This window comes from Hippopotamus amphibius, chromosome 1 (genome assembly GCF_030028045.1).
Source record: "Hippopotamus amphibius kiboko isolate mHipAmp2 chromosome 1, mHipAmp2.hap2, whole genome shotgun sequence".
Lineage (NCBI taxonomy): Eukaryota > Metazoa > Chordata > Mammalia > Artiodactyla > Hippopotamidae > Hippopotamus > Hippopotamus amphibius.
The window spans coordinates 63828176-63848386 of NC_080186.1; the positions used below are offsets into that span (position 1 = coordinate 63828176).

General features: G+C 35.8%; 1 long non-coding RNA gene across 1 annotated transcript in view; it reads left to right on the plus strand.

The window, feature by feature from the left end:
• Positions 1–18187, plus strand: part of LOC130840067 (uncharacterized) — a 39576-nt gene extending 21389 nt beyond the window's left edge. The window contains exon 3 of the long non-coding RNA XR_009049961.1: positions 18059–18187. This is a non-coding gene — a long non-coding RNA (uncharacterized LOC130840067). The remainder of the gene's footprint in view (positions 1–18058) is intronic.
• The last annotated feature ends 2024 nt before the right edge of the window (positions 18188–20211 follow it).

A 20211-nucleotide genomic window follows, 5' to 3' on the forward strand; every position in this document is an offset into this window, starting at 1 on the left:
CGTTCGTTCATTTGACAACTAACATTCAGAATCCATCTTTGATCTCGGAGGACTCGTACAAATCAAAGTATAATAAATCCTTACACTTGGGAACTTAAAGTGACACTCAGACAAAAGATGTCTTCTGACAGAGTCCTTGGCCTGTTGCATATGCAGACCCACAATATGACCTGAAGTCAGGGCTAGGCAGGCTTGGGAAGAGGGCAAATTTGTCTTCACGGCTTTCAACATTGCTGTGTGCCACATTTCCCATCAAGCACGAGGGACCCCAAATTCTAGTTACCATTTCCTAAGGATTTATTATGTGCCATATATTTACATGTATTATTTCTGAGCTTTACATCAACATTCAGGATCAGTATTTTATCCCTATTTCACAAATATGAAAATAAGGCTCAATAAGTCTAAGTATTTCTAAGGAGCAGAGCTGGGTTTCAACCCTGTGTCTCAATTCAAAGCCCCTCTCAAGCTCATGACATCACTTTGTCTCATCGTGAGACCTGAGGCTTCCCGCTGGAGTTCACACCCAAACCTGTTCTTCCTGTTTTGACTCCAGATTCTCTTTGGCTTTGGGGCTTTGAAATATATAAAATAAATGAATTTTTTAAGACCGGGAGGACCAGGTGGAGACAAGGCATGCATGGTTCTACTTCTATTAACTTTTATTACTAGAATTCTATTTACTTTCTGTCAGGGACCTCTTGGAAATGGTATTTTCACCCAGAGGAGTTGTAACAAGATAAATTTCAAGTAGCATGGAATATCGTTGATCAGGCAGACAACATGACTGCCAATTTAGCGTACTGTTAAGATTAGCCATTTGTGTTGGCTCGACAATGTTGTGAAAACTCCTGTTAGCTTCTTGGAACTACAAAGCATGTGATGAGAAATTTTCCTTATTTTGCTTTGTTACTATCTGCCATTTGATTTTCACTTTAAAATATAAACTGACATCTCTTGGACTGGTAATAGAATTTTCCCATTGTGAATAAGTTCCTCCAAACACACTTGGTTGGTAGAACAGCACAGTGATCTGTTAAAAATCACTAGAAGTAGTATTTTCCTTAAAGACCTCTCTCTGAAATTTACTGTATGATTTTAGACAAACCACTTAACCTCCACAAACCTTCAAATATAAAATGGTCATCACAAGGAGCAAATTAGGTAATATCTATACGAAAGGGCTTTACAAACGGTTAAGTTTATACAAATGTAAGGGCATTCCTGGGCATCATTCTTAATCCAATTCATTCCTTCCTGAGAAGCAATCCTGCAAAATAAGGCATTGACCTGAGCCTTCCATCTGTGATCTCCTTTTGACCCTACCCTATAAAGGAAGGACTAAGACTCCTTTCAGTAATTTACTACTGCTCTGCCAATAATTAATATGTCATGAGCTCTGAACATTTCTCCTTGGATTTCCTAATCCTGACTAAATGGTAAATCCTGGAGTTATTAGGTGGCAACGGCTCATTTATCAAATCTGTAGAAAGAAGCTTCTTTTTTGGAATTTTTTTTTCCTCTCCTATCAGTTAGTAGTTTATCTTTTATAATCACTGATTGCTGTCTAGGCTGTCTACTTGAGAAAGAAGGCAGCAAGTAGCAGAACCATATGAGGAATGATAAGACATCTATTCCTTTCTTCGCATTTGCCTCCATAATTTGGGGTAATAGGTACCTTTCATTCCCATTCATCTGATTCTTTCTCTAAAAGTACCTTAGTGCCCCCTGCAGGTTATATGAGTTTCTCCTCCCACAATCTGGTTTACATTTTTTTAAACCTTTTCTGAAAACCCCAGTGCTAGTTTCTTCTCCATGGCGCTAGAATCTAGAAAAAAGATTATTTATAGTATTCTCTGAAGTGTTGAGGAAAATGATTCTAAAAAGGTGATTTTGATCTCATGTGCAATTTGAGGGTAATAATGGATATTTGGCATAACATTAGTAGCTATGAGACCACTGACAAATGAAAAGCTACAAGGGATATTTACAGGTGAGAAATCTGAGGTCTAAATAGGCCAAGTAACTTTGCAAGGCTTCCAAAACTAATTTACGGTGATTGGTTGCAGAATTAGAACTCAGGTCTCTTAGCGTTTACTCAAGTAACCCTTCCTTTACCATGTTTTGAAGTTTCTTTTCTTTATTTTCAAAAGCATCTGTTTTGTCCTTTAGTTGTATATCTTGAAAACCTAACTCCAACTAAGAGCTACTAACACCATCCATTTGGCTTCAGTAGGTAACTGATGAATTAGGGCTTCCAACACACCAAAAGGATCTGCTCTGTAATACTAATCCAATTTGTATCCACATCCTGGTGTATTGAAAATGCTTCAGAGATCAAAGGTGTAATTTCCTGGGAACTAGAAAGTGCAATAAACATGGAAGAGGGCTCATTCTTGATTTGCTTGAAAGTTGCCTAAAGCAAAGTACTCCAACACACAATCTTGTAATGATTCTTGGGTCTGAAAAGGCAGAAATTTGTTGGGTTTTCCTAGGTTTTATGACCTTGAAATTCTTGAACATTTTCTGAACCTTCTGTTTCCAAAAATGTCACTCATTCATTCCAAAATTATTAATTGGCATTATCAATCCTAGGTTTACCTTGCTTATTCTAAGCACAGAATGTCCATTGACAAATCCTTTATCATCCAAGAATTTGGAGCTCAGGAAAGCCTTTCTCTTTTGAAACTATTTAGGGATTTGGAATACAATTTTGAAGGAACTAATGCTGCACTTTAATCTAAATCCTTTGGGAAAAAAAATTAAAATCCTGAGATATAATTAAGTCTGCAGATCAAAATGGAGGGTGAAAATATCTAGATACAAGTTCTGAGAGGCCAAATTTAAAAAGATGACTTTGTGAAAGGGTAAGTATTTAAACCACAAATCTATGTTTATTCAGCTTTTGGATTTCCTCTTGCTAAGTAGTTTTAAAGCTACTTAATATTTAATTGACATTTTACTCACTATTTTACTTGCTTCAAGTCTTTCATACTCAAGCTCTCCCAATTACAATTTGTACACAAAAAATTACCTTAGCCTGATTTCCAAATGGCTAAATAGTTTGATGTAATTTCTATTAGAATTTAGTAATATTGATACTGCAGGTGCTGGAGAAGCACTTTTCAACTGTCAATTACGACCCTTTAGTAGATTGTCAATTTAGTTGGTTGTGACCAGCATTAAAGCAAACAAACAAAAAATAGAAAGGAACAGATTGCATGAAAAATAAGAAAATGAGTGGAAATTGAGTACTATTATAGGAAATTCTTGTTTTGTTATGTGTATATTTGGATTGTGATATAAATTGTATTTCTTCTGTGAGTTGTAGTCAAACTAAGAAACACTATTCTAGCTGGCAGTGGATAAGAGCAAGAACTCCTTACCAACTTTGTGAACCATTCTGAGCCTTGGTTTTTTTTTCCTCTGCAAATAGGTGTAATAACACTTCCATAATAGGGTTATTGTAAGAGTTAAATAAAAAATAAAATAATGTTGGTGCACAGAATCTGATGTAGTCAGATCCTAATGTTATTTTAGTGGGAGTTATAATGAGAATTATTTGAGATCATATTTGAAATAATATTTGAATCATTTGAAATAATAAATCAAAGTACTTACACTTCTCCTTTAAATCGAGTTCCCTTGCAAATCAAGTTCTCTTCTACCTCCTGAGCATATAGCCCAAGGGAAGAAGCTGGGCAGTCCCAGGTTTAGAACAAAGAAGCCATTGATCAGTTTTGGATTTCATAAGCTGGCTCTTTTGAGATAGTAGTCATGAAATTTAAAATAAAAGGATTTTCTAAATTCCTGTATTTCTTCTTGAAACACAGGAGAAGCTGGCCAAATAATGCTAGAGAGTCTTAAATGAGAGGAGAGTGGGACAGGTTAGGGAGAAGGGAAGACATGCCGGGCTTCTCAGTTCCTGGGTAGAAGAAGGTAGCAAGGTAGGTGAGCACTGTTCCAGTTTTTCTTCTCTGCACTAATTCCTGGGGTGGGGAGATGTTCAGTGGAAGAAGAGAATTGAAGAGATGTTCTAGAGAGGTTGGGGGTAATGCTGAAGAGAGTGGCTTCTACCCTCCACAAGGATGTTGGAAGCTGTTGCCTTACAAACCTCTGCTTAAACATGGGGGCTGTTACAAGAAATTAAATTTGATGGCTTAACATGGTTTTGCACACAGAAGTCTGAGTTTAAGCCCGTTAGAGTCCCCCTCAGCTTCTGTCTGGTATGGTATCTATCCAGAAGTTTCTGAGCATCCTATGGAATGAACCAGAATAGTCTGACTGAAAGTGATTGAAGGACCTGCCTAGCAACTTTGCCAAAGGAGGTTGCCTAAGGGGAATGAAGCCATCCATTGTAAAGTGAAGTCCCATTGGGATCACAGTTACATGCCAGGGAATATATTTTGTCATCAAAAGTGGAGATGGAAGACCCAATCAGAAAGGGTAAATGGTACCCCATAGCATTGTCAGAGTTAAATAAACATGAATGATTATCACTAAAGGCAGTTTCTAGCAATTCGGGCATCAGATTGCCCAGGGTAGGGACAAGTCACTCTGGGATGTTACCAGCTCTGGGAATAGACCAAACCAGGAGAGCTTAGAAGACATGTCATATACTCAAGGAGTCCACCTCTTATAAGGTTATGTACACCTCATTCATCCCTTGTATATCCAGGTGGAGAGGGCAGAACTCTGACAAGTATTTCCCTGACTCATCTAGACAGAAACTGGGTTACATAAAGAGATGGACTGAATTACCAAACAAGACTGAATCAACAATTTAAATTCAACTAAAATATTTTTTCTAAACCACCTGGTTGGTGTGGGATTGTGAAGAAAGCCCAGTTCTTAAAGTAATCCATTTCTTTCACATCTGAGCATAGTGTAAATACATTTGTGATGCTTCTGATTTTTCTTTACTATTGTGTCATATCATCACATCTATAGGAATTAAATTTTTCTAAATCTTTATTTGTGCTAATCTTTGTATCAGAGTATTTTGAGTAATAATTCCTTTGATACAAATTAACAACTTCCTAATTTACATGGAGCAATGGTCAGGGCTGGGCCAGCATGTACCCTTGTCTATACCATAGGAAGCAAGATGGCATAGTGGAAAACACTGGTGTTTACTGGTAATATGGGGGTTGGAACCTCTCACTTTAGTTAGGTAAAATGGGCTCTGCTCCTAGAATCACCATTTCCTAGCTGTGTGAACTTAGACAAATTACTTCATCTTTCTAATTTTAGTCTCCTGATCTATAAAATGGGGATAAGAAATGCATCTTCTCATAAAGCTGTTGGAATTTAAATGCAATAATTTCTGTAAAGCATACATCTCATGCTCTAGAATGCGTTCATTAGAAGTCAGCCAGTTTTATTTCTTTATCCTTTGGGGAAACTTTAGGCTTGAACCTCACTTCTTATGTGAAATTCAGTAAAATACTTAATCTCTCTCTCTCTCTGGCTGCACTGCACGGCTTGCAGGATCTTAGTTCCCCAACCAGGGACTGAATCCTGGCCACCCCCCCCCCCCACCCCCTGCAGTGAAAATGCTGAGTCAACCACTGGACCCCCAGGGAATTCCCAAATACTTAATCTTTTTGAATTGAAGTTCTCTCATTTGTAAAATGAGATTAATTTACATATGAGAGTATTTGGAGATTACAGTAAGAAATATATGTCAAGCTTCTCTCTTTCTCCCCCTCTTCCCTTTGATCCTTTTCTTCTGGTAGTCTATGCATGGAGGCCAAAAAGATGTGAGGAGATGGGACAGGAATATCACTAAGCCTGTGTCTTTGTTGCATATCCAGACTCTTGGAGAACTAGCAGGTCTGAGATGTGAATAGATGACCAAAGAGAGAGCAGATGAGAATCTGATGGAAGGAGCATCACAAGAAGGGAAATCAAGAGTTAGTGCAGAATTAGAAATGAGAATCACGCTGATGTTCAGGCCATTTGATACATCACTGTCAGAAGTAACTTTCTTAAAATTCTAATCTTGCTTAAACCAATGCAGTGGCTCACTATTGCTTCCCACAGAAAGTCTAATTGCATCCAAGGCCACCTCTGATAAGGTTTTGACCTCCTCCCCAGGATTACTGCCTGTTGTCCCCCTCTATGTGCCCTTCCTAGTGGGAAAGGAGGCAAGGACATTAATGAGGAAGTTATTATTGAAATGGAGCTGGCAGGGCTTGGCAACTTGGCAAAAAATTAATTTCAGGTGGAGGAAGGCGAGTGCTGGAAATTAGAGAAAGAAAAGTCATAAATGACATTAAACTCTTTCTTTCTTAACACATACTAAATTAACTCTGGCAGCAGTGATTTCCGAAAAAACGCAAGTGTCCCCTGATAATATGTCCTAGATTCTATGACATAACTGATTGTAACATACATCATTAACAGGAAAAAAGGAAACGTATCATCTACATGACACATCTTGACTTTTAAAAACATATGAAAAATATTCCCTTTTTTTTCTTCATTCAACAAATATTTATTGAGAACCTAATGTATGCTAGGCCCTGTTCTAACAACTGGAGATGTAGCAAAGCAAAATAAAAGTTCCTGCCTTCCTGACACTCTCTTTCTCATGGAAGGAGTCAGAATATAAACATAATAAATTACTTAATTATGTAGATGATAAATGCAATAGATAAAAGGTAAAGTAAGATAAGGCGAATCAGGATTGCCAAATGGCTGAGGGTAGAGGTTGCATTTTAAGCAGGTTAGTGAGAGTAGGCCCTACTGAGAAGTTACCATTTAAGCAAATGACTTGAAGGAAGTTAGAGAGTGAAACCCTTAAGGCAAGCAGAGAGAATAACCAGTGTAAATACATACCATATATGGTAACACATGTTCCAGGGCTCTACAGTCACATGAATTGGGAAAATATAGTTCCACATGCTATATCCCTTTTCTTGGAGATCAAAATAAAAGTTAGCATATTATGAAGGCATTATTTGTATTAAGGCATTATTATTTGTTTTCACAAACAATAATGAAAACAAAATAAAACGTTTTTAACTTTATTCAACCCAGCATATCCCAAACTTGTTAGATAACATAAACTATTGTTGATGGACATCTGTTAAGATCTCCAAGGACACCAGTTTTCTGTGGAACAATGGAAGAAATGTCGAATTAGGGGAATATGATTTCTTTAACCAGTATTATTTGCTGACATATCCTCTGTAAAATCTGAATAATCCGTTGCTAAATTATGAATATCCTTTATATTTCTTTTGCACTTTGGAGTGTTATTATGTGGTTATTAACTAGACATTCAACAGTAATAATGCCATGATTCTCTTTATTGAATTGAGAATCAAAATCGTAGACCACTTTATTCTTGGATTTTATGCCTTTCCTAGGAGAAGAAATGTTATAAAATTGTTATTGACCCTACTATTCATAAAATGTATTGCAAATTAGGGTCTGTTTCCTTTTATTTTATTTTATTTTATTCTATTTTATTTTGGCATAATTGACATACAACATATTAATTTCAGGTGTATAACATAATGACTTGATATTTGTATAAAATGCAAAATGATCACCACAACAGGTCTAGTTAACATCTGCCACCATACACAGTTACAGATTTTTTTTTTCTTGGGTACTTTTAAGATTTACTCTCTTAGCAACTTTCAGTTATGCAATATAGTATTAGTAACTATGGTCACCACAGTGTATTACATTATAAATGTTTAAATTATATCCTTATTCTTGCACAGTTTTGAAAAGTTGGTTCTAGATGAGAACACCCTTTTATTCATGAGAACACTCTTTTATTCACCACTGAAGCAATGCATGCTGGCTGTAACATGCCTCGCCTAACAGCAAAAGAATGTTCAGAAGCATGCCCAGCTAATTGAAACTACAGGGGGCGTTTAAGTAGGCAAAGTGTTATTACTCAGTTTAAACTGTGTCCAGGATATCAGAATTACCATTCCCTACTCCTGCAAAAGGCACTATGGGAATGGGAATGGCCACAAGTGTTAGGCCTCTGGCTTCTTTTAATTTTCCTTATCCCAGTTGTTCTTGACAAACTCAGAGGGCCATCCACATTACTATCCACAAGAACTGGGGTTATTGTTATGAATGTGAAAGGCTGGTAGTTTTTGAACTTGTGACATGGAGTGCAAACCCTATGCCATGAGGCTATCACAAGAAGTTCTCCAATGTCATTATTTTTCAAAAATTTATCCCAAAGTATAATTTAAATAGCAAAAGTGTAGTCCTTTTCATCTAGGACTTTTAAGTCTGAGGCAAGTTACTTTCAGTTTATTCCAAGATATTGCTTTGAAAAGTATTCCTAATACAGTGCACTGGTTATTTTAAATGAGATCATTTGCTACATTTGGTCTTCTTTTCTTATTTGAAATTAAATCAGTTTTCTATAATTTCTAGAAAGCAAATAGCTTATGTTGACCATTTAAGACTTTGTCTCCTACTTAGGCAGAAGTGTTTACAAAAGTGGTTGTGTGAGGAGCTAGAACAAATAATCCTAAAACTGATATGGGACATAAAAGACCCAGAACTGCTAAAGCAATTCTGAGGAAAAAGAACAAAGCTGGAGGCATAACCCTACCAGACTTTAGACAATACTACAAAGCTACAGTAATCAAAATGTGTGGTATTGACACAAAAATAGACATATGGATCAATGGAACAGAATAGAGAGCCCAGAAATAAACTGATGCATCTCAATTAGTCTTTGATGAAGGAGGCAAGAATACATAATGGTGAAAAGACAGTCTGTTCCACAAGTGGTGTTGGGAAAGCTGGAAAGCCTCATGTAAATCAATGAAGTTAGAACACTCCCTCACATCATACACAAAAATAAACTCAGAATGGCTTAAAGACTTAAATATAGTATGACACCATAAAACTCCTAGAAGAGAACATAGGCAAAACATTCTCGGACATAAATCATAGTAATGTTTTCTTAGACCAGTTTCCTAAAGCAAAAGAAATAAAAGCAAAAATAAACAAATTGGACCTAATCAAACTTATAAGCTTTTGCACAGCAAAGGAAATCATAAACAAAATGAAAAGACAACCTGTAAATTGGGAGAAAATATTTGCAAACTATTTGACTGACAGAGTTTAATTTCCGAAATATACAGACACCTCATATAATTCAATACCAAAAAAACCAAACAATCCAATCACAAAATGGACAAAAGACCTAAGTACTCATTTCTCCAAAGAAGACATCCAGATGGCCAACAGGCACATGAAAAGATGCTCAATATTGCTAATTATTAGAGAAATGCAAATCAAAACTACAACGAGGTATCACCTCACACCAGTCAGAATGGCCAACATCAAAATATCTTCAAATATTAAACTCTGAAGAGAGTGTAGAGAAAAGGGAACTCTTCTACACTGTTGGTGGGAATGTAAATTGGTGCAGTCACTATGGAAAACAGTATGGAGTTTCCTTAAAAAATTAAAAATATGATCCAGCAACCCCACTCCTGGGCATACATCTGGAAAAGACAAAAACTCTAATTCAAAAATATAAACACACTCCAATATTCATAGAAGCACAATTTACAATAGCCAAGACATGGAAGGAACCTAAGTGTCCACTGACAGATGAAGGATAAAGAAGATGTGTTATATTTATACAATGGAATATTACTCAGCCATAGAAAATAATGAAATATTGCCATTTGCAGCAACATTGATGGATCTAGAGGTTATCATACTAAGTGAAGTAAGTCAAACAGAGAAAGACAAATATTATAAAATATCACTTACATGTGGAATCTAAAAGAATAATACAAATCATCTTACTTACAAAAATGAAAACAGACTCACAGAATAGAAGACAAACTTACAGTTACCAAAGGGAAAAGGGGAGGGGGAGGGATAAATTAGGAGTATGGGATTAACAGATATACGCCATATAAATAAAATAAACAGCAAGGATTTATTGTAAAGCACAGGGAACTATATTCAATATCTTGTAATAACCTACAATGGAAAAGACTCTGAAGCTGAACGTCTGAAACTGACACAATATTGTAAATCACCTACAGTTAAATTAAAAAAGAAAAAAAAGTAGATCTGTGGAGGCCAGAGTTCAGGATCTCTGTGGGCAGGTGTGCATGAGAGCTTGGACATGCTGGTAATGTCTACATTGAGTGTTCTTTTAATCTTTCCACCACCTGATGCATTCTGGTATCTACCCCATGTCCAAGACCTGGCCTAAATAAGGAAAAATATGTATGTGGAAAAGAATGAGATACCTATTTGAACATTGCTCACATTCTGGTTACTGGCATAGCAAAATCAGGCTATACATACAATAAGCAACAGCAATGATATAACACACAAAATATTATCTTTAGATTTATACGTATTTTCTCTGTTAACACAAAGAAATGACTTTTTATAAGGTGTCAGGGGAGATTCTATGAGATTATTGATATGATTTTTTATTTGTTAATTGTTCCCCTAATATATTATAAGTTCCCAGTGGGCAGGGGCAAACATGTCTTTACACTTACACTCCCTTGTGTGACGTATGAGGACCTCAAAATGTGATGGTTCTTGGTTCTACAGTATTAAGTATAATTAAACCTTTTAAATTGCACTTTGTAACAGATTGTTTTCTTCTCTCTCTCTCTCTCTTATTGCTACCCCTCTGTCTTAACTGCTATAATTTCTCCCTGGATTACTGGTTTCTCCTCTTCCTCTTTCATTTCCTTTCACTAAAAACAGAAATGACATTAAACTGAAAATTGATTCACATAATTCCCCTGTTTGAACCCCTTCAATATCTTAACACATCCCTGAACATAAACTGATACCAAAATTCATTATCAGGGCCTATCAGTATCTGTATGATCTCGTCCCTGTTTATTTTTCCACTCTCTTCTTGGGTCACTTTCCCTATCCCTCTTTCCTCACTATTCTCTAGCCACCCTCGTCGCTCTTTCCATACCCACCCCACCCCCCACCCCCACCTCTTACAGCCTTTGCACAGGCTGTTCCCACTGTCTGGAATGTTCTCCCCATCCCCACGATTTGCATAGCCAGCTCATTCTCTCCTAAACATTTATGTTTGGGCTTTTGTGAGCACCCTGTATAAAGTTGGTCAGCTCTGTTAGTCTTTTGTTTAGACACGTATACATTTCTTTCATAGCACTTGCTATAAACTACAATTATTTTCTCTCTATTTATCTATAAAAGGGAAGAAATTGTGCCTATCTTATTGACCACTATATCTCCAGTGTCTAATTCAGTGTCTAGCATGTGATAAGTGCTCAATATTTGTCTAAAAGAATTATGACAAAGATATAAAGCAAATATTTTCATTAAATTCTGTGTTGTTAATGTACTTTGTAACACTGGAAGGACTTCTGAAAATAAAAATCAATCACTTACAATGAATAGACTAAATAGACTGGGTAATTCTTAGGAAAAAAAGACGGCTCTAGGCTTGAGTATAGTTGTAAGATCCGGTATTATAGCATAATCTGGATTTTGGAAATTTGAAATAACCTATTAAGCTCCCCTTTTCTTGTTTTGCAGATGAAGAAACAGAATCATAGAACTTAAATGACCTGCCTGGGATCTAGCAGCTCGTTAGCAGCACAGCCAGAATTAAAATTTCTAGTTTGGGGTTCATTTCACTATGCCACTTGTCTGGTAGAACAATATCTACTAGATGTTTGGAGTTACCAACAATCTATAGGTTTAGAATCTCAAAAATAAAAATACTAAATTCTGAAGAAAGAGATACAAGCAGAAGTTGTCTGTGTAGCTTTTGAGATTTTCCTTTAAAGGGGAAGATTCTGCCTTTTAAAAAAATCTTTTCCCTTTTCACTGCTGGAATACAGATATAGTAGCTAGAGCTAGAGTAACCATGTTAGATGCATGAAATGAAAATATATTTGAGAATGGCAGAGCAAAAAGAAAGATGTACTCAAGGTCCCCAAATTATCAATCTGTACATTGGAATGCCTAGGAAAACTTTTACTTTAGAAGGAAATAAACATCTGACCAGTTTAGGGTTCCTTTACATAGAAGCTTAAACTCATAACAAGTACATGATCTGGTACTAGTAAGTGGCGTGTTGTCCAAACAGAAGCCTTGAATGTGCAGCACTGGGTGATGCATGGCAATGATATAGATATTAACGGTTAGAAATCCGATGACCGTTTATTATACCATGGCAAAATATATGGTAAAATTGTTATCTGTGATATGTTGGAAGTTAGACCAGGTGTCAACATACCTTGTAGCTCTAAAGCTATCTATATGAGTTGTACTGTCCCTGGGGGACATTTTGGGACTTTGTGGAGCTGTTCTGGTTGTTACAGTAATTAGAGGAGTGAATTTCATGGTCAGGGCCAGGGATGGTAAATGTCCCATAAAGTATAAGAAAGTCCCACACAACAAGAATTGATCAACATCCCATGACTTTCAAACATTCTGCTAGACATTTCTGTAGGTGAAAAACCTGCTTATAATTATCCAAGCCTAGAACCTACTTCTAATTCACATCCAACACAAAGTTTATGTTTATTTTGCGTAACACTTTTTTTTCCAGAAATGCAAAAACTATGTAAATTGAGGGAGGCTTTTATGTTGTTTTATTCCAAACTTCACTAAAAGCTGTATGTATACCATTTTAGAAAATCACCCAAAATGATGCTGCCTCAACACAACCCAGGATCCTGGTCTGAAGCTGCATTTATGGCTATTATATTCACAGTGATTCTATGAATAGGTGCAAGCATCTCAGTACTTCATTATGTCCTCTGGTACGGTTGTACATGAACACTTGCTATGAATCATTTCAGAAGTTATGTGCAAAAATTTCAGATTCTGCCCTCAAAAGAAAGAAGCATGCATTCCTCTACCCCTTTCTTTTTTCCTGCTGGCTGATGGCAAAGAGGATGGCTGGAGCTGGAGCAGCCACATTGGGTCAGGAGATGGAAGCCACAGTTGACGATGGCAGAGCAATTAAACAGAGGGAACATGTGTCCCTGACACTGTGCAGCTGTTATACACCAATGGTCCCATCCATCTAAACTGTTATATGAGAGAGTAAACTTTTATCTCGTTTGAGCCTCCATGTTCTAGAATTTCTTTTTTTTATAATAGCTCCACTAGATTCCTGTCTAATATAGATGTAAAGAGCAAAATATAAATAAAATCTAGCACAAGTCATAGAATTTCTTGTTAAATAACAATCCTAAAAAACATTTTCAATGATAAATGAAAAAACAAACAGCATGAATATAAAACCAACAATTTGAAAAAGACATTTTATGTATTATTTTTTTAATCTTTCACTGTAATCAAGAAGATGGAACTCGTATAAAAAAACTTGAGGATAGAAGGAATAGTAGGTTCATTCTTAATAGGGATAAAATAATTTAAATTAGAAATAGTGTTACTGTGAGTTCTAATTAATATATGTATTAAGACACAGACACACATATATTCAACGGACATACTCTACAGATTTAAAAACAGTAATTTGAAAACAGAATAAAAACAGTCCAAGGAATTTGAAATTTTTTGTGTTTAATAAGTATTTTTCAAAAATAAAGGAGTTCTTTGTATTTAAAATGCACAGCGACCTTTTTTTGGATAATTATCCTTAATTCATACAGTATTGGCTATAAACTGGGGAGTTTATGTTTTCACAGAATGACAGTTTCATAAGTATATTTTGATTTAAGGACCAAATATATTTATGCAGTGCCTAGCTCAGTGCTTGGCATACAGTAGGCTCTCACTAAACGTTTGGCTATATGAATGGTAAATGATTATATTCCTGAATGGTGTACAATTGTATTGGTTCCCATTTTATCAATATATTGTGTTTATAGGCCAGACCAATTAAAATATCCTAATGAAAGAGCTCAAATAATTTTATGTATGTCTGATTGTGTCCATTTTAAAAATAAAACAACAACCACAAGAAACAAAGGAAAAATCAAGAAAACTGGGATCATAGTAATCAAATGAGTTTCTAAGAGTCAGAGAAAATCCTGAAGATAAAGATGAGAAGTCAAGCCTGCTGATTCCCCATTTCAATGCTTTGTTTTAGCTGACCACACTTCCTCCCTCTTCAGAGAAAATCGATGCACAATGAAATTATCTGTACTCATCTCTGGTAAATAAATAGCAGAAATCTTTCTTGTTTCAAGACATCAATGTGAGACAATTGTTCACATGAAGAATTTGTTTGTTTTTATCCACGGCTCTTCAATTTTCCATTTAAATTCCAATTAAAAAAAAGTAAAACATTTTCATAAAGTGAGCAAATAGCAACTACAGAGATGATATACAAAGTTTAAAAATTATTCAGAGGAAATCTCACTCAAATTTATATTTGACACACATTATTCAGAAACAAAAAATGTTTGTATGTTTAGTCAAACTCATAATTTTAAAAGGAATTGGAAGGAATTTAAAATGTAAGGGAGGTGAGCAGAAAAGAAAGCAATTTTCAGATGGGATGCCTGTATTTAGCAGCTAAATGTATCACCCTTAAATTGCATGTATGAGATCCACATTTTTATATCTGTGCACATATCAAATCTGGGTAAATATGACTCTATTTATAATGTTTATATGTGCAGTTAAGAAATTTTACAAAGTGTGTCTGAAAGTACACTTAGAATGCCCATGATGACATTTTTACATGTACAGAGTGTTAGGCTTTTTCTGGGTGTTTTATACCCTGCCTCCCTAATTTGTATTTGGATTTCAAACCTACTTTGCAGGAACCGTATCTAATTCAGTGCTCTCTGCACCATCAGGCATACTACTTCTACTAAATAACTGTTTATCATCATCGAGTGCCTTAAAGTAAACACAACACTGTTTCATCTGCCAAAATTCTGCTATGCATTTATATGTTGCTTTTAAAATCACATAACCCCAAGTAAATCACTTAAACATGGTCTGCTGTACAATTTTGGTCTCCTGTCTGTTTCTTCTCTCGTTATTCTTCCAATGCTACTTTTATTTTCATGTGTCCTTCATTTTTATTTCTAGATCAAACCATTTTTACTACAAATTCAATTTTTTGAAAAGATAAGAAGTTTTTGGTCTCGGATAAACCTTTACCATTCAGAGAAAAAGCTGAAAGAAAGAAAAAGAAAAGAAAAAGAAGAGAAAGGAACTCATACATATACTCAACATGTACAGACTAAAGAAGGGTCATATCGTTCCAGAGCAAAATTCCAAAGATAGAGGCATTCAACTATGGAATGGTTAACAACAGAATTTTAATTTGAAAAAGACTGGAAAACCAAAGAGATATTTTAAATATTTTAAAATCACTCTCACATCTTCCTTTGCTGACTCTTTTCAGTTCTTTCAAAGAAACTTGACAGCTCTTGGAAAACAAAACCCTTCAACTTTTCTTGAAGCTTAGAGTCTCAGTCCTCATAAAAGAATCTTTTCTACGTTGTACACACTTAGAGCAGACTTGGACTAAAGTACTAAACAATAGTTCAGTAGCAGCCATTTCAAATCACTGAGATTCATCTAGAAATGCCAAAAAGCATAGAACCAGCAAGCCCACAGTCAGTGAGTTAAAGGAAGAAAGGTTAGAGAAAAAGGAAACCTTCTTAAATGTATGCTTTTGTCATCACAATAAAAAAAAATTACAATTTTCAGCCAGTATATGAATTAATAAAGAATCTTTTAAAATAACTTGCATTTGATTCTGTAACCTTTGAAAAAACTTGAAAGAATAGCAGCATTTTTCTGCTCTTACCAGATACTGAAGATTCTCAGGCATAAACCATGTAAAGTGTCTCTAAGATAGGACATGATTCTTAGAATCTTAGATTTACAGGAGTGGGGTCAGTGGGGTATAGTCAGAAACTCACTAATTCAAGAATCAGAAGACTTTGCTAGGCATCCGCCTCAAACACTACTTAAGTCTAACTTGCAGGAAATATGTAATCTTTAAGTCTCAATTTCCTTATCTGAAGAATGGGAATAGTATTATTGGTCTTAGCTCAAAGTTGTTGTGTAGATCAAATGAGATAATGTATGTGAAAGTTCTTTGATGCTCATAAAGCATGCTGCAGATAAAAAGTATTATCTTCAGGGCTTTGCTGGTGGCTCAGTGGTTAAGAATCCGCCTGCCAATGCAGGGGACATGGGTTTGATCCCTGGTCTGGGAAGATCCCACATGCTGTGGAGCAACTAAGCACATGTGCCACAACTACTGAGGCTGCATGTCGCAACTACTGAAGCCTGTGCACCTAGAGCCCAGTGTTCCACAACAAGAGAAGCCACCGCAATGAGAAGCCTGCGCACCGCAATGAAGAGTAGCCCCGCTCGCCACAACTAGAGAAAGCCCGCATGCAGCAACAAAGACCCAATGCAGACAAAAAAAATAATAATGAATAAAGTTCAAAAAGAAATTTTTTTTAAGGATTATCTTCTAATACAATTCTAATGGGCAGAAAAGGTAAATGAAGCCCATTATGGTTAGGTGACACCCACATTTTAATGGACAGCAGGATGAGAATTAGAACTTTGGTTTACCATAGTCTGTAAAAGGAGATTCTCTTCAGATTTTCACGATGAGGCTTTGCATGAAAAGCCCATAATCTGAAAGTGGCCCCATGTGTACCCCCTCTTTTCTGAACTCACGTGGTGATTTTCTCTTACGCTGCGAAGGAGTCAAGACTCACAGAAGGAAAAACAATATTCTGCTTACTGACTCTGAAATGCCTGAAACAATAATTCCCAGTTGGTGTTCCTTAGACTCCTAGGATGAAATTAGGGTGGGAGAAAGGATTGGACATAGAGTTATTCCCAGAAGAATGTACACAAACCTCTGTACTAAAATATTCTTATATAACTTACACACATTTGTACTGCTATGTTCCAATGTATGTAGCTGCTATTAAGATTATTCAGATAAAATTCAACTGAAAGTGTTATGGAATTCAGTGTTGCTTTTGGTATTTTGTAATTTTTAAAATAAAAGGATATTTAAGCATATATACAACTACTAGAAAAAAGGCTTCTCAGACTCAAAAATTTGGGAAATTTTGGCCTAATCCATTTCATCCCATTCTGAAGTGATATAACGAGTAGGTAAGTTGGGGAACAAATTCAGGGTAACATATTTAAGGACAAAAGTATTTGAAGCCTTTCTCTTCAAAAAATGTGAGTTCACTTTTCTTTAAAAGATAATTATGAAAATAATAAAATTCTAATCACACTTTACTTGGTGATTGTTACCATACAAATTATTCTTTTATTTATTGATTTTCATGGCTTTTGGGGGGTTTCCAGATAATAAGGATGACTACGAAATTATTTTCTGAATTTTTTTTTTTGTCCAGCCTGAAATAATTCCTTGGAATAATTTGGTGAGAGGGTAATCTCTGCAGGAAAAAATCGTTATTCATAAAATTTTAGTGCTCAATTTTAGACTTACACTCAATGGATGTTGAGATTGCAGAAATTTTTAAAAGGAAAATGTATGCTCTGAATTTGGTACATAACTCTTGCAAATCAGCATATCCAGGAATTCTCCTAGCATGAAAACTTGAAAGGTAAAGGAAAAGTTATGATGATCTTTTTCTTTTTTTTTCAACTTTAGAGGGTTTTACTTTAAAAAAAAAAAAATCATTGCGAACATCCAGAGTGTTTTGGCCACCAATTCATATTGCAATCAGTCTTCTAAACTCTAATTCATCTCCATCTGCAAGCTTGGGTGGTGAGAATTTCTGTTCTTAAGATACGGGATCAGAAAAGAAAGATTCAATTCTGCTCACCAAACATCAGATAAGATAGCAGGTGCATATTTTGTTTTGTTTTTGCATTATCATGTTCAGTGATGATAATCTTATTTAATGGGCTTCTGAATATTTATAACAAAATATCAATTATGTATAATATTTTAAATATAAAAATGGGAAAAATGAGTATCAGAATCACTGAACTAATTAGTGATAATAATAGAACTCTAACTTATTGACCTCTTATGCAGATTTAAGTTTTGTAATAATCCTAAATGGTAGTTTTTATTTCCATTTTGTAGATGGGGAAATTGAAAATAGTGGACCAAAGCCATGGAGCCTGTAAATGGCATAACTGGAATTCAGTTCTCACTCAACCTAAAGTCTAGGATACAAACTTGTTATCTGGCATGATGAAATGGCAACAGGAAAATTCAAATTTTTTGATCTAGCCTGAGCTGGTGGTTCAGAGGTGGGTCCAGGTTTTGTGGAGTCTGAAATGTATAAAAATTTAAGAAATTAAAAAAAATGATGATGAGCCCATGAGGTGAGGGGTCCCTTGACCTTCCTGGTAAATAAATCCATCTTGGAGGTGGTTTCAGGAATCCAGCCAATACCTAACCTAGGTCCTTCATCGTAGACATGATTCTAGCCCTAATCTCAAATCAGGAATACCACTAGGCATTTGTGCTAGTGTGTGTGTGTCTCCTGCTCTAACTTATTAAAGGATATTACAAAATCCCTTCCGTAAGAGTAGTTCATTAAGACATGGATTCCCAGTGGTAAATGTCATTGCTCTGAGTTGAGACTCATAGCTTTAGGATATGAGTTTGGTTTTCTTCTTGAAATGAACATATTATTTATTCAATGCCCTAAGTATTTGTTGCCTGCCTATTTGTTTAGTATAATGCTAATTTCTGGATTACAATAGAGAACCAGAGAGATAATTCCTACCATAACAAAACTTCTAATTCTTGCAATTTCTATCAGTTATGTCACCTCTGTCAAATGCATAGCTTCAAAAACTTGGTGTAGGCCATGACATTTTTCTGTCCTTCCCCACATATCCTATCTATTATGTTGATATTTTCCTGTGAAGTGTCTTTTGAATCATTTCTAATTCCCCTTTTCTACTGACACTAGTCCTTCTTGCCTCAAACTTGAATTATTAGAATACCCTCTTTCAAGTCTCTTCTTTCAACAAATATTTATTGCATACCAGGTATGCATCAGATAGAGTGCTAGGTACTTATCTTTCTAAACTCTGTTCATTTTGCTCTCTAGTCTACCACGTATACTAACTATACTACTCTTCTCATGTCACACAGAGCCTCTAGGGGTTCTGAGCCAGCCTAATAAGATGGAACATGAGCAAACTGAGTGTAATAAAGAAGACCACCGATATGTTCTGAGTCTGTGCCCTCCTTAGAAAACAGCAGCTTGCATTGATCTGGAATAAGGTGCTTCAGTGAACTCTACTTAGTACTCTGTAGTGGCCTAAATGGGAAAAGAACCTGAAAAAGAGTGGATATATGTATATGTATAACTGATTTACTTTGCTGTACACCTGAAACTAATATAACATTGTAAATCGACTATACTCCAATAAAAATTTTTTAAAAAATGAGGTGCTTGCCTGGACGGACTTCATTCCAGCCCTGCACTGGTATGAAGACTAAGCTGACACCTGGTAAACGGGAAAGGAGGGTCCGTTCATCCTGAACTCCATGACTTGCCAATACTGGAAAATAATTGGTGATCAATAAATATCTATTAACTGGTTGATTTCAATATGTACTGAGTCACAACTCTGTTTCAGGCATTCAGCCCTGTAGCCATCATCTGGCCCAGATTATACCTTCAGTGCTTCCCCCTTCATCACTCTCTCCCATGAAAAAGTCAGGCTGATCTCTCCAATGTCCTGGGCACATAAGGTCATTCCTTTCTGTGTAGTTGCTTACACAACTTCTCTTGTAAGCTCCATCTCTCTTCTTCCTACTCTAAAACAAAATTCATGATACCACAGGTATTGTTCCTCAATAACATTTAGTCTTACATCATCCATTAATGACTTCCACATATGTAAGTCATGTATGGTCTAATGGTGAAACTGCAGGCTTTGGGGTCAGACTTCTGTGATTTTACTCCCGAGTCTATTCATTGGCCTTGTTACGTTGGGCCAGTTAATTAAGCACCATAACACTCAAGTTTCTGTGTAAGTAAATTGAACACAAATTGTGGTACTTGCCTCATAAATTTTTTGTGAGGATTAAATAAGACAGTCTGTTTAATGTACCTGGGACATTCTATGTGCTCAATACATACTGCTCTTAATATTCTTAATATTCATCTTAATCAGTATCTTGAGGGTACCTATGTTGTTGACTTACTTCCTCTCTATTTCCCATCGCACCTAGCACAGACTGGACAAAGAATAAGGATTCAATGCATACTT